Raw genomic sequence first — 13936 nt, forward strand, 5'->3', positions numbered from 1 at the left:
ATTGTTTTATCCCTTTTGTGTTTAAGGTTAATTTTTCTTGTTTAGGTAGAATCAAATCACTTTCTTTTTTAGAGATAAATAAAACATCAATAGAGATCAATATTTGTTAACATTTTTAGCAATAAACATTTAATGAGTTTCATATTTTTTCACTCAAATGTATTTCAAACAATCCCAATTCTTGTTTTAAAAGTTATGTGTATTATTCCACCCAGGAAAGAAATCTCCACATCTTGTCCAAAAACAGTCTGCTCTGTACTTTCTAAAGTTCAAACCTTTTACTTTTCAGATCCATGCAGGCTGTAATTAGCCAGATTTATGTGTTCATTTCAAAGCTTCAGAAGGTGAAAATCTGTGTCAAAGATCAGAGCTTTTGTTCTGTATTATACTTAACATCAGCTTTGTATTCCACACGCCAGCAGTATATTATTACTTTGCCATAACAGGACCATCAGCCTTCCATTAGTGAAATATTAATATGCATCTCGGAAAGATAATTGCCCTTGCAGCTCTCATTGCGCAGACATCATGTGAACTTTGAGACAATCCCGCCTGTCTGTGCACCATGAAACAAAAGAGCCTTGGATAGAGGAGGAACATCTTCATTTCCTTCACAAAATACATTTGGCCTGTAAGTGGGCTGGGTTATTGCTGATGCCTGCGTTTGCGTCGGGCACCTGGGATTCTCCAGACCTGTTTGATGTGGCCCTTTTCAAGCACTCTGATCATCCTGTTAAATTGCGACTAATGGACAGGGCCTGCCACTCAGAGAGGCCCAGACAACGGTGGGACAATTTGGTGACACGCACACACCTGTCCTTTGTAGTTGAGTGAGACATTGTGTGCACGGGCACATTAGTCTCTGCGGTGCTCAGACAAGCACTTTGTGAGCTGCGGTGTAGCCAGAGCTGCCATTTAGTCTTGAATAACCCCAGGTGCCATTACCTTGGGTACCTGAGTATACCCACACACGCATACTGTGACCAAACAATGCATGGTCAGCGTGGGTGGAGGGTGCTTGTACATATGCTTGCGCGTGTGTGTTATATATTGTGTGAAGCCGTGTTTGTGTGACTGTGTGTGGACTTTCTTCTTCACCAGGGGGTTGGGTTGATGCATAGCTGCACCTGTCTCGTCAATGGAATCCCCTCGATTGAGAATAATAGATGGGGGAGGTGGTATTTGGGGTGCTGCGGAGACAGATTGTGTTTTCCTAAGCCATGCCTAAAACATCTAAAACAACAACTATGTTTTTAATGCTCTGCAAAGTTTTCGTTCCCGAAATATGGGATAAGAGTTTATAAAACGTTAAGCTGAGACTTGAACATTTTGCATGTTCTAAAATACCCCAAATTAAGGAAATACCCCATTACCAGAGCATCTTCTTATCAGCTTTACACTGTGGTTATATTATGTATAAAAGCAAGGACTTGCCATTGTGAAAATGATTATTACCCAGAAAAAAAAACAAGGTTCAAGCAATAAGGAATTGCAGACACAGCCATTAAATGGTTGGCCACCGAAAATCAAAGTAGTGAACTATCTGCACAGTCAACAGCTGCAGGCTTCTGACTTTAGTTGGGCTCCAGATTAGGTCAATGAGTATGGAGGTCCGATCCTGCCATAATGAAGAATAAATACAGAAATAAATAAATGACTCAATAAAATAATTAATGGGCAAAAACGTAGCTAGAAATATAAATTAGTGCGCCATTACATGCAACAAAATAAGAAAAAGACGAGATTTATTAACTTATTGATCAATTAATCAGATATAAATATATATATATATTTCTATTTTAATCTACTATTTTTATTTAAACCACTAATTTTCAAATCAGATTTTTTTTTCTTGAACTCTTTATTTTTCTTTTGTTTATTTAATACAAGTGGATTTCTTGCTGTTTTATTTTTTTCCTACCTTTTTTATTTTTTTTAATTTGTTACCACTCACTAATATATTTAAAACATGTTTTTTTTCCATGAAAATATATTATTTTTCAAATTATTTTACTATCCTTTTATTTCTTTAGCACTGATATATTTTCCCCTCTAATATACTCCTGTTTTGTTTTACCTAACCGTTTATTTCCATCTTTCTTTTTTACATTAGTTTGTCTCTGTATTGTCTTTTCCTCCTCAACATGAGGAAGAAATGTAAATACGAACGGAGCGGGACTGAGACGGGGGTGGCGGTCTTTGGACCAGCGTCACCGCCTCAGCTTCTTACCTATTGGCTGAGGTCAAGCTTCTAGAAAGTAGCTGCAGAGCCTCACTATGGCTGGCAGGATCGGTCTTTCATAACAAAGAGGGCAAAAACAGCTTAATGGAATGGGTTTATATGTGTGAGTGCACTTGTGAATATAAGGTTTCTGCATAAGAATATTCAATAGCAGACGTGAATATTACATGCATGGGTAAAAATGTTTTGTTTACAGAAACAAAATAAAAGTAGAAAGAGTGAAAAATTAAATCCTCATTAATGAAATAAGGGTAGATTGTGACAATGTGTAAGTTCTCAGGAACATGCTCCATTTGGATTCATCACCCTTATTTAGTCAATTTAAACTAAAAACATAACAGTGTCAATGTTATCAGCTCTGTGATTATTTTTAGAGCATGAATTTGTTTTTTGTTATAAAGATTATTGTTTGTTAAACAGTCTATTTATTAATGTAGTACATTTATGCAACTTGTCTTAACCAGGACTGGCTAAAGAAATGTTGCATCTTAATGGGATTCTTGGTTAAAAAAGTAAAGAATCAATCTTTAGTTACATTGCTTACTTCCCAGGTAAAAAGCATAAAAACACTGCAGCACATTTAAAAGACAGAGTAATAAAACCATTCTGCAGCATTCTGAAACAAGAAAGTGAGCAGGTAAGTTTGAGAAATGTCCGAGGCTTGGCTCCCAACCAGGCCCATATTGAATGGCACCTAACAGTTTTAAATCAAGTCTCTGTGCCCAGCATCTGATGTGGGAGGGACTGGGAAAGGCTTTCTGCAAGCGCACCGGGAGATTTTTATATTTGAGATTTCAATGTGTGTGTGTGTGCGTGTATTTGTGTTTGTGTGGACAATGACAGTATCTGTTGTGCCAGAGGAACTGATGAGCAGGTGGTCTGAGTGGGATTCAGCATACTCTCTCTCCCTCCTATTCACACTAGCACTCATCTCTCTCTGCTTCTGTATTTGTGCATTTTTGTCTGTCTGTCTGTCTCTCAGTCAGACTCATTCTCTTTCTGTTTTTTCTTCTTTGTTAGTTTTATTTGTAAATTGTTTTGCTGCTTGATGTGTAACAAAAAATGCCATAAAGTTTTCATCTAGCTTGATTTAACTGATTTATTTAAAGTGTAAGGAAATCTATAATAAACTCTACTTTGAAGACATTGAAGATGGGACTTCTGAAACCTGCACTTAATGTCTAAATAAATAAAATATTACAAGAACCATCCTCTTCAGTTACTTAGGCAGTGCAATGTTACATGACTCACAGTACTGTGGACAATACACTCTGCTCACACTCACATACATACTTTACATACCTTCACTCACCAGATGTCCACGGTATGTCCATTGATTGCTTCAGTGACATGGTTCAGTGATGTTCCCTTTATCTGGCACGAACAGCACACAGTGTCCGAGCACACACAGGCATCTACAATAGACACACACACACACAGACACACACACACACACCCACACACACACACACACACACACAGTTGAGCAGCTCAGTACAATGCAGTGTAACATTGTGCCTTGAACCCTTCACGGTATATCTGATGTGACCCATATGTTCTTGTTCCGTTATTTTAATAGTGACACCGTGCTGAGTATCATCTCCTTCAAAAGATCAGGTTGTGATCTACATTTACACAGGCATGGTGTCTAATAGCTCTGTTCCTCTCAGACAGGGTTATGGTACGATTTTAAAAAATAAAGATGGATAAATTAACTACTTCTGCTTTGATGCACAGGAAAGAAATATTAATAAGTCTGAACTTGAACTTGAAAAATAATGATTTATGGTTTCAAAACGGTTTTCAACCAGGACCTGAAAAGTGTGGTGCAACTATTCGGCCCACTTTATTCTGATGCCCCTAATTTATTCCCATTAGGTAAAAGAACCCACCCTTTTTATAGTTTAATCTCAAGATAAATCTACCTCTTCTGTGAAGGCCTTAGACATTTATCATATTTACTTGCAAAATGTTTATTACTTACACTTGGAATATATCAGGCAACAAATACTGTGTTCCAGACTGTTCTCTGTGAAATTAATTTTGCCTACACTATTGTTGCAATGATCATACATTCCTGATATGTTGTGCCACCTCAGTTTTTAACAACATAATATTAAAGGTTTCAAGATGTTTCTTCAAAAAAACATTTAGTCTAAAGTCTAAAATCAGTCAACCATTGCATTTACATGGAAAATGTCTTGTTAATGTAAAGACTCAGTAATCATTAAGTCCAATAGATTATCTATTTGCTGCGTTTGGTCTGTACTGACACAAAGCTTGGGCTTCCACTTTACAATAAAAAGGAAACTCATAAAAACAAGATTCAACAAAAAGCAAGCACAGCCACAACACAACACAACAAAGTCTGGTTTGCTGAAATAAAATTAGTGAACACAAGTAGCATAAATAACCCTAATGCTTAAAACAAAACAGCTCCATTTGTTCGCTTGTGTTACTTGCCAGGCTCTGCAAGGCTGTGTAAGGGAAAACTCCTCGGAATGTCTTAGACAGGAATACTATCATCACCTAAGGTGATTAAAAAGAAATTGGAAATTTTAACATGAGATAAACCAAACTGAGTTATCTCACGCCAGCTCTCTGTTGTTTCATTCGCTTTTTTCATGCCTATTTGTGTGTAAAGTTTTGGATGATCTGAAGCTCCAGCTTTAATAGTAATGAGAATTTGCCACTGCCTACAAGTGCTGGGAATCAAGTCAACATTAAAGTGAAGAAATTAGTCAGTGAGAATATTTGTTGATTTACCCAGCAGTATTTAAAAAGGAGTTAGTGAATCATTTATGTTGTTTTTCAATCACACACAGCGTGGGCTCTGGAACCCATCTCCTCGAGAGGGGCTGGACTCTCTTCTACTCTGCAGTGGCCCACAGGGAGAGGCGGCGGGCTGGGGTGGGTTTGCTTGTTGCCCCCCAGCTCAGCCGTCTTGTGTTGGGGTTTACCCCGGTGGATGAGAGGGTCGCATCCTTGCGCCTTCAGGTTGGGGACATGTCTCTGACTGTCGTTTCGGCCTACGGGCTGAGCGGTAGTGCGGAGTACCCGGCCTTCTTGGCATCCCTGTCAGGGGTGCTGGATAGTGCCCCTCCCGGGTAATCCATTATTCTGCTGGGGGACTTCAACGCCCACACGGGAAACGACAGTGACACCTGGAGAGACGTGATCGGGAGGAATGGCCTCCCCGATCTGAATCCGAGTGGTGTTTTGTTATTGGACTTCTGTGCTAGTCACGGATTGTCCATAATGAACACCATGTTCAAACATAAGGGTGTTCATCAGTGCACATGGCACCAGGACACCCTAGGCAGGAAGTCAATGATCGACTTTGTTGTCGTATCATTAGACCTTCGGCCGCATGTTTTGGACACTCAGGTGAAGAGAGGGGCTGAGCTGTCCACTGATCACCACCTAGTGGTGAGTTGGATCCGCTGGAGGAGGAGAAAGCTGGACAGACTTGGCAGGCCCAAGCGCATATTGAGGGTCTGTTGGGAACATCTGGCGGAGCCCTTGGCCAGGGATGTATTCAACTCCTACCTCCCGGAGAGCTTTGACCAGATTCCACGGGATGTTGGAGACATAGAGTTCGAGTGGACCATGTTCTCCGCATCTATTGTCGAAGCTGCTGCCCGTAGCTGCGGCCGTAAGGTCTGCAGTGCCTGTCGTGGCAGCAATTCCCGAACCTGGCGGTGGACACCGGCAGTAAGGGACGCTGTCAAGCTGAAGAAGGAGTCCTATCGGCTGTGGTTGGCTTGTGGGACTCCTGAGGCGGCTGACGGGTACCGTGAGGCCAAGCGTGCCGCGGCCCGGGTGGTGGCAGAGGCAAAAACTCAGACTTGGAAGGAGTTCGGTGAGGCCATGGAGAAGGACTACCGGTTGGCCCAAAACGATTCTGGCAAACCATCCGGTGCCTCAGGAGGGGGAAGCAGTGCTTTGCCAACACTGTTTACAGTGGGGGTGGGAGGCTGCTGACCTTGACTGGGGACATTATCGGGCAGTGGAAGGAGTACTTCGAGAATCTCCTCAATCCTGCCATCACGCATTCCCTGGTGGAAACAGAGACTGGGGACTCGGGGTTAGAATCTTTCATCACCCAGGCTGAAGTCACTGAGCTGGTTAAAAAGCTCCGTGGTGGCAAGGCTTCAGGAGTGGATGAGATCCGTCCTGAGTACCTCAAGTCTCTGGATGTTGTAGGGCTGTCATGGTTGACATGCCTCTTCAACATTGCGTGGTAGTCAGGGACAGTGCCTCTGGACTGGCAGACTGGGGGTGTCGGAGGGTGTGTTCCAACTACAGGGGGAGTACACTCCTCAGCCTCCCTGGTAAGGCCTATGCCAGGGTGTTGGAGAGGAGAGTCCGGCCGATAGTCGAACCCTGGCTTCAGGAGGAGCAGTGTGGTTTTCGTCCCGGCCGTGGAACACTGGACCAGCTCTATACCCTCTACAGGGTACTCGAGGGTTCATGGGAGTTTGCCCAACCGGTCTACATGTGTTTTGTGGACCTGCAGAAAGCATTCAACTGTGTCCCTCGTGATGCCCTGTGGGGGGTGCTCCAGGAGTATGGAGTCGGGGGCCCTTTATTAGGGGCCATCCGGTCTCTGTACAAGCGGAGCAGGAGTTTGGTTCGCATTGCCGGCACTAAGTCGGACCTGTTCCCGGTGCATGTTGGACTCCGGCAGGGCTGCCCTTTGTCACCGGTCCTGTTCATAACTTTTATGGACAGGATTTCTAGGTGCAGCCAAGAGCCGGAAGGGGTCTGGTTTGGGGACCAGTGGATTTCGTCTCTTCTTTTTGCAGATAATGTGGTCCTGCTGGCCCCCTCTAGCCAAGACCTACAGCATGCGCTGGGGCGGTTCGCAGCAGAGTGTGAAGGATGAATGTGTGGGATGAAGATCAACTCCTCCAAGTCTGAGGCCATGGTTCTCGACCGGAAAAGGGTGGCTTGTCCTCTTCAGGTTGGAGGGGAGTTCCAGCCTCAAGTGGAGGAGTTTAAGTATCTCTGGGTCTTGTTCACGAGTGGGGGAAGAATGGAGCGGGAGATCGACAGACGGATCGGTGCGGCTTCCACAGTAATGGGGGGGGCTGTACCAGTCCGTTGTGGTGAAGAGAGAGCTGAGCTGAAAAGCCAAGCTCTCAATTTACTGGTCGGTCTACGTTCCTACCCTCACCTATGGCCATGAACTTTGGGTCATGACCGAAAGAACGAGATCCCGAATACAAGCGGCTGAAATGAGCTTCCTCCGTAGGGTGGCCGGGCACTTCCTTAGAGATAGGGTGAGGAGCGACCCGGTCCCGGATCAGCGGAGGACGACGAGTACGAGTTAAATCAAAAACCCCATAAAAGTTTCCTTTAGATGTTGGATTTCCACTTTGCTGCATTGGTGGACAAACAAAATGACATGTTCTCCTCCAGATATCTATATCTGGATTTTTCATTAGTTTCTTTCAAAACGAATTTACCACTAAAGTTAGTTTAATATCTGCTGTATTTGGACCTCCTGTCCAAACAAACTGTTTTTATTTAGAAAAATTTAGATTTTCAAAGTGCAGATTTTTAGAAACCAAAAGTTGGTGGTATGGACCAATCTATCCGGAGATGATTTAAGATCAACATACAAAAACTACAACACAAAATACATCTTATATGTTTTTGTTCATATCTGTCCCACTTTGTCCTGATTCAGTTTCTTTTTAACATCAAATGTGAGCTGAAAAAGTTAATGACTGAGAGGGAAGCATAAACAGTGTGAAAGACAACAAAAACTACATTTAATTTGTATTTGTATTAATTTAATCTGTTGGCCAAAATCACAGAAGAGTAGAAAGTGCCTGAGCATCCGGATCTGGATTATTATTATTATTATTATTCCTGAAAAGTCTCAATTTATTTGTTAACAATTTGTATACTTATAACAGTGGATCTATTGTTGAGAATTCTATTTGACACAATTATTATAATTAATGAATAATAATGATAATAATCAAGTATCATAATTGTTATAATAAATATTATTATTACAATTATTATTAAAATAGCCAACATCTGAAAAACTTTTTTTAAGGGTTTCACATAAACACCTTAAAATTGAATAATATATAAATAGTCATGACGCAATTTTGGTTAAAGTTCAGTTATTGTATCTAAAACCAATTAAGTGGTTTGTATACTTTCAGAAATGTCATGAAGGTGTCTTGTGTTTAATAACGGTAGTTTTCATCTCTTCATCAGTGCTAAAATAAATGTGTATTACTTTCTTACTCCACAAGAACTTGTGCTTGCCCTCCCAGACCTGCACGAACAAAACCATCAATCTATTCTTGCAGCTTCTTCTTGACAAATATTCTGTGCAGAACCTTTTTCTTGTGTTGTCTCAGAGAAATATAAAGGTGATGTGCTGCAGTGGGAGTGACCTGTGAAGCCTTCCTAGGATTTCTGCACATGGGATTTTTTGAAGTATGAAATGTTCAGGTCAAACAGAACTTTGTTCTTGCAGTCTCAGGTAAAATGATGCATTTCTCTCTTCTTTCGCTGTACGTATAGGCCTTTAGTCAAGCAAAAGATCCTTTTTTCAAATTTAAAATAATCATTGTCTGTGTTATAGACACCTGCTGGAAGGCATAGGTATTACATAGGCTGTGATTGGAATTTCAAAAACACTTGTTTTCAAAAGACAAAAAGAAAAATATCTGTAATTATGTGGTTAATTCATATTAAACAAAGCATGTGTTTTTATGATTTTTTTTTACTTTTATTTGAATTTAAATGACTGATATGCACATTTTTGTTTTTTATCATAATGCAACATGCAGAAAAAGAAAATTCACACTGATGTCAGAGTAACATGAACGATTAGTCAAATGTACAGCTAACTAACCGGTGTTAGTTAATTATGTAATGAGCCTTTTTCCTCTGAGACCTTCAACATGTTATATGACATAAAATGCAGTTTTATCTATACTTGAAGTGTCTTTGAAGTGAAATATTCCTCTTGTGTTTTCAAGGCAGCAGCACCCTTTATCATTTTCCTCCTGTCACTTGCATCAGCCAAAGGCAAGAAAGAAAAAAAGGGCGACCATCTTTCAATATGCAAATATTTTAGGAATCATGGGATTGATTTAAATAATGATGTGAAACGATGAACCCATTTTTCGGGAGAGGAACCGTCGTGGTAGCCATGGACCACTGTCCTTATCATTAGCCACAGCACATCAACCCCACAGATGATGTGTTACTCCTTGTGTGTGTGTTCATGTGTGTTTTGCAAAAACCTTCAGTGATCCTTCATGGCTCTTTAATTAGGGAATATTTTTCTGCATTTTACTTTCAGCTCGTTATCAGTCATGGCACCACAAATGAAACCTCCAAACCGAGGGGAGTGACGGGTGGAAGAAGGAAGATAAACAGAGAAACTGCAGCCTTGACACTGGATGTTGAAATTCATTTTAAAAAAGAGTTTTCTTTTATCTTCTGCTTTAATCTTACATGAAAATGAGCTACTGCAGCATCATTTAATCATTTACGCCTTTACCCTCTAAGCAGATATTTAATTGAAAGCTTCAGTCAGATGATCTTTGTAAATAATATTTTTAATGGGACTACAAATTGGAGGGGAATTTATCATCCGTGTTTTCATACATGGCTGTGATCTGTAGATAATTTCCATCAGAGCTGGGATGGTCGCTGATTTTTATTGCCTGTTTTGTTAACTTGTTTGCAAAGAAAATCAATAACAGAGGCACTTAAGAAAATTGGGTAACAGATTTATTTTATTGGTATTGATTATGAAGTCTGCCACAGGGGCTGTTGTTGGTCTAGGGAATGTTGCTTCAGCATTATTGCGAAAAAGACAGAAAAAATTTAAAGGTTGAAAGGACAGATAAATTGATCAACCTTAGTTCAATTTCCACTTTTTATTATTCATTTAGTAAGAGTCTGACAAATACAGTGAAATGAAAAAGTATTTGCCCCCTCACAGATTTATTTTGTTTTGCTTTTATCTCTCACATAAATGTTTTTGATCACCAAACAAATGTAAATATTATGAAGAGAAAAAGCTATCCAAATAACCTGGCTCCATGTGAAAAGGTAAACTGCAACCAAACCTAAAAACTGCTTCATTTGAACATTTGCTATCATTTTGTGATAACTGGTCTTTTATCTCACCGTGAAGGAATTTTGGGCCACTCTTCGCCAAATCGTTTTAAGTTAGCCACACTGAAGGGTTTTCAGCATGAACAAACTGCTTAAGGAAGATAGGAATTAAGTCCAGACATTCACTAGACTACTCCAAAACCTTCATGTTATTTTTGGTGTGTGTGTGTGCATGAGCCAGTTAGAGGTGGTCTTGCTGGTGTGCTTTGGATGATTGTTTTGCTGCAGAACCCAAGTACGCTTAAGCTTAAGATCACAAACTAATGGCTTAACATGGTCCTTCAGAATTTTCTAGTAGAGAGCAGGATTTATGGTTCCATCAATTACAGTAAATTGTTCAGGTCCTGAAGCAGCAAACCAGCCCCAGACCATCACACTACTTACCTCATGTTGACTGTCACTGAGATGTTCTTTTCTGATGTGCTGTGCTAGTTTTACACTAGAAATATTAGGACACACACTGTCCAAAAAATTTCACTTCTGTCTCGGCAGTCGACAAAATACTTTTCCAAAAGTTTTGGGGATCATCAAAATTTTTCCTTTAGGAGAGCAAACATTTAATCTGCTAAAATGTCCCAAATTGTATTTCTGAAATTCACATTAGAATCTAATCACAAGCCCGGATATTCATATTTTGAGACAACTTGTAGTAGTTCTCCAGAAATAAAAAACGATCAGCGTTTAGATCAACAACTGAAGCATCAGCATTTAACCTATCCCATCACATCTGTCATTCTGCCTTCAACTTCTTCTGTTTTTAACAGATGGTATCATCTGCATACATTGACACATTACATAGTAGTAAGTGAAGAGATTGTACCGAGTATACAGCCCTGTGGGACACCACCTGAGGGGAAGGAGACCAAAGGTAAGAGTTAATAAAATTGTCAAACTGTGTGAGAAAAGTAAGTCTAACTAATTTGCCAAAGTGATAGTTGTGAAAACTCAAATGTTTTCTGTTGATTGGAAATTATGACAGTCACACTTTTGCTTAACTTTTAACATTTTCTATAAAATTGTATGTCGTTATTACGGTTTAATGGTCAGATCAGGAGCACCACAGGGAACTGTACTCTCACCATTCCTCTTCACTCTGTACACCTCAGACTTCCAGTACAAGACAGACTCCTGTCATCTGCAGAAATACTCAGATGATTCTGCAGTTGTGGGGTGGATCAGAGATGGACAAGAAGATGAGTACAGGAAGGTGGCGGACTGCTTTGTGGCATGGTGTGGAAACAATCATCTCATTTTGAATGTGACTAAAACAAAGGAGATGATTGTAGATTTTAAGAGAAACAGGAATAAGTCAAAAACTATTTTCATCATGGGAGAAGAGGTGGAGGTGGTGGAGGAGTATAAATACCTCGGTGTTCACCTGGACAACAGACTAGAGTGGAGATGCAACTGTGAAGCCATCTACAAGAAGGGACAGAGCAGACTGTACTTCTTGAGGAAGCTTAGGTCCTTTGGTGTTTGCAGCAAGATGTTGCAGATCTTCTATAAGTCTGTTGTGGAGAGTCTGATCTCTTCTGCCATCATCTGCTGGGGAAGCAGCATCAGAACCAGGGACTTAAAAAAGCTCAACAAGCTGATAAAGAAGGCTGGTTCTGTTCTGGGGTCTCCTCTGGAACCTCTGGAGATCATTGTGCAAAGACGGATTCTTCATAAAATGAAGAACATTATGGAGAACCCTGAGCATCCTCTTCATGAGACTGTCCTACAACAACAGAGTGTCTTCAGTCAGAGGCTTCTTCAGATCTGCTGTAAGACGGAGCGCTACAGGAGATCCTTCCTGCCCACAGCATCAGCATCTACAACGGCTCTTTGAAGAAACCTTCATAATGAGCTACAACAACATTTAATTTCCCTTTGGGATTAATAAAGTAGTTTCTAATTGAATTGAGTTGAATCTAGAACCAACTTGCATTGGATGCCCCATAATGGAAGTCATTTTAAGAGGATCAGTCAGTAATTGGTCTGTTTTTGTTAGTTGACAAAGAATCATCCTCATGTTGTTTTTAAGGCTAAAAAATATGAATAAAACAAATTCTGTGTGATTCACTGGTCTTTTGTTGTTTGTTTTAGGTTCATATGAGAGGGTTAAAAAGTCAGTCGGAAAGGACCAATGGATCATTTCAGTGTGTTCTCATTCTCTAATGCAAGAGTGTCTGTATATGGGTCTGTATTTGATTTGAGTCTCTCAGTGGGTGTTGTCTGCTGACCGATACATATCAAACTATGCATTGGCAGGTGTGGGATGCTATGTGGGCTAACTAAAGTGTCTAAGCCAGCCAGTTAGCCAGCCAGTCATCCACTCATTCAGGCAGCCAGGCGCACAGAGATGCAGAACACAGCTGTCTGAGCAGGCCTCCATTATCCTGCACAATCTATTGATTCACCCTGTGGGATTTTTCCCTCTTTGGCACGGGATCATCTTTGAAGACACACCAGCTCACTAATGTGCAACCTGGCATACACACTCGAGCATGTGAGCAAACGTTCAGATGTGTGCACAGATGCAGCATGTATGGAAACGAAGACATACATTTCCACCAGCAGTGCCTAGAATCAATAGCCTGGGGAGATGTTTTTATCTGTTCCCAAATATACATCTTCTTACTTAATTTCCTCATATTTTATTTCAATCTGTGTGGAGACTGCTGTGTTGTACTCTTACTCTAATTATACAGCTTGGGAAAAGCTGTTAATATCTGTGACAGTTTTGTTTACTTTATATCATGTTACATGTAACTTTTACTACATTAATAAAGAAATTCTAAATGTTTTTACTGCATTTATGCATACTTAATTCAATTGTTTTTGTCTTTAATTATTTTTAAATTGAAATTAAAAGAGTACAATATTGTTAAACTTGAAGATTTATACCAATGTATGTTCATACTGTCAGCTACATTGCTGTTAATAAATCAAAATGTTTTTTATGTTTGTATTTATTTTCCATGCGTGTAGGTGTATACGTCCAAATATGGATTTGCATCAGTAGGGGTCATTATATTTAGAATATTTCTTCAAAAGTAATAAACCTAGTGGCAAAAAATGAAAAAAGAAATTGATACATTATTGTAATAAATTCAGATTTTTATTAATAATTGTTAGGGCTGCACGGTGGCGCAGTTGGTAGCACTGTTGCCTTGCAGCAAGAAGGTCCTGGGTTCAATTCCTGGCCTGGGGTCTTTCTGCATGGAGTTTGCATGTTCTCCCTGTGCATGCATGGGTTCTCACCGGGTACTCCGGCTTCCTCCCACAGTCCAAAGACATGCCTGTTAGGTTAATTGGTCACTCTAAATTGACCTTAGGTGTATGAATGAGTGTATGCTTGGTTGTTTGTGTGTTGCCCTGCGATGGACTGGCGACTTGTCCAGGGTGTACCCTGCCTCTTGCCCATAGACTGCTGGAGATAGGCACCAGCTCCCCCGTGACCCACTATGGAATAAGCGGTAGAAAATGACTGACTGACATTAATAATTGTTATCAGTTATCATTGTATTTATTGTTATCATTATTATA

At 40.4% G+C, this 13936-nt stretch overlaps 1 long non-coding RNA gene across 1 annotated transcript in view; it reads left to right on the forward strand.

Moving 5' to 3' along the window:
• The window catches only part of LOC124855430, a 25370-nt gene extending 13800 nt beyond the window's left edge, over positions 1 to 11570 (forward strand). Inside the window, exons 5-6 of the long non-coding RNA XR_007035079.1 lie at positions 11170 to 11273; positions 11512 to 11570. This is a non-coding gene — a long non-coding RNA (uncharacterized LOC124855430). The remainder of the gene's footprint in view (positions 1 to 11169; positions 11274 to 11511) is intronic.
• Positions 11571 to 13936: the final 2366 nt, after the last annotated feature.

Source organism: Girardinichthys multiradiatus, chromosome 19 (assembly GCF_021462225.1).
Source record: "Girardinichthys multiradiatus isolate DD_20200921_A chromosome 19, DD_fGirMul_XY1, whole genome shotgun sequence".
NCBI lineage: Eukaryota > Metazoa > Chordata > Actinopteri > Cyprinodontiformes > Goodeidae > Girardinichthys > Girardinichthys multiradiatus.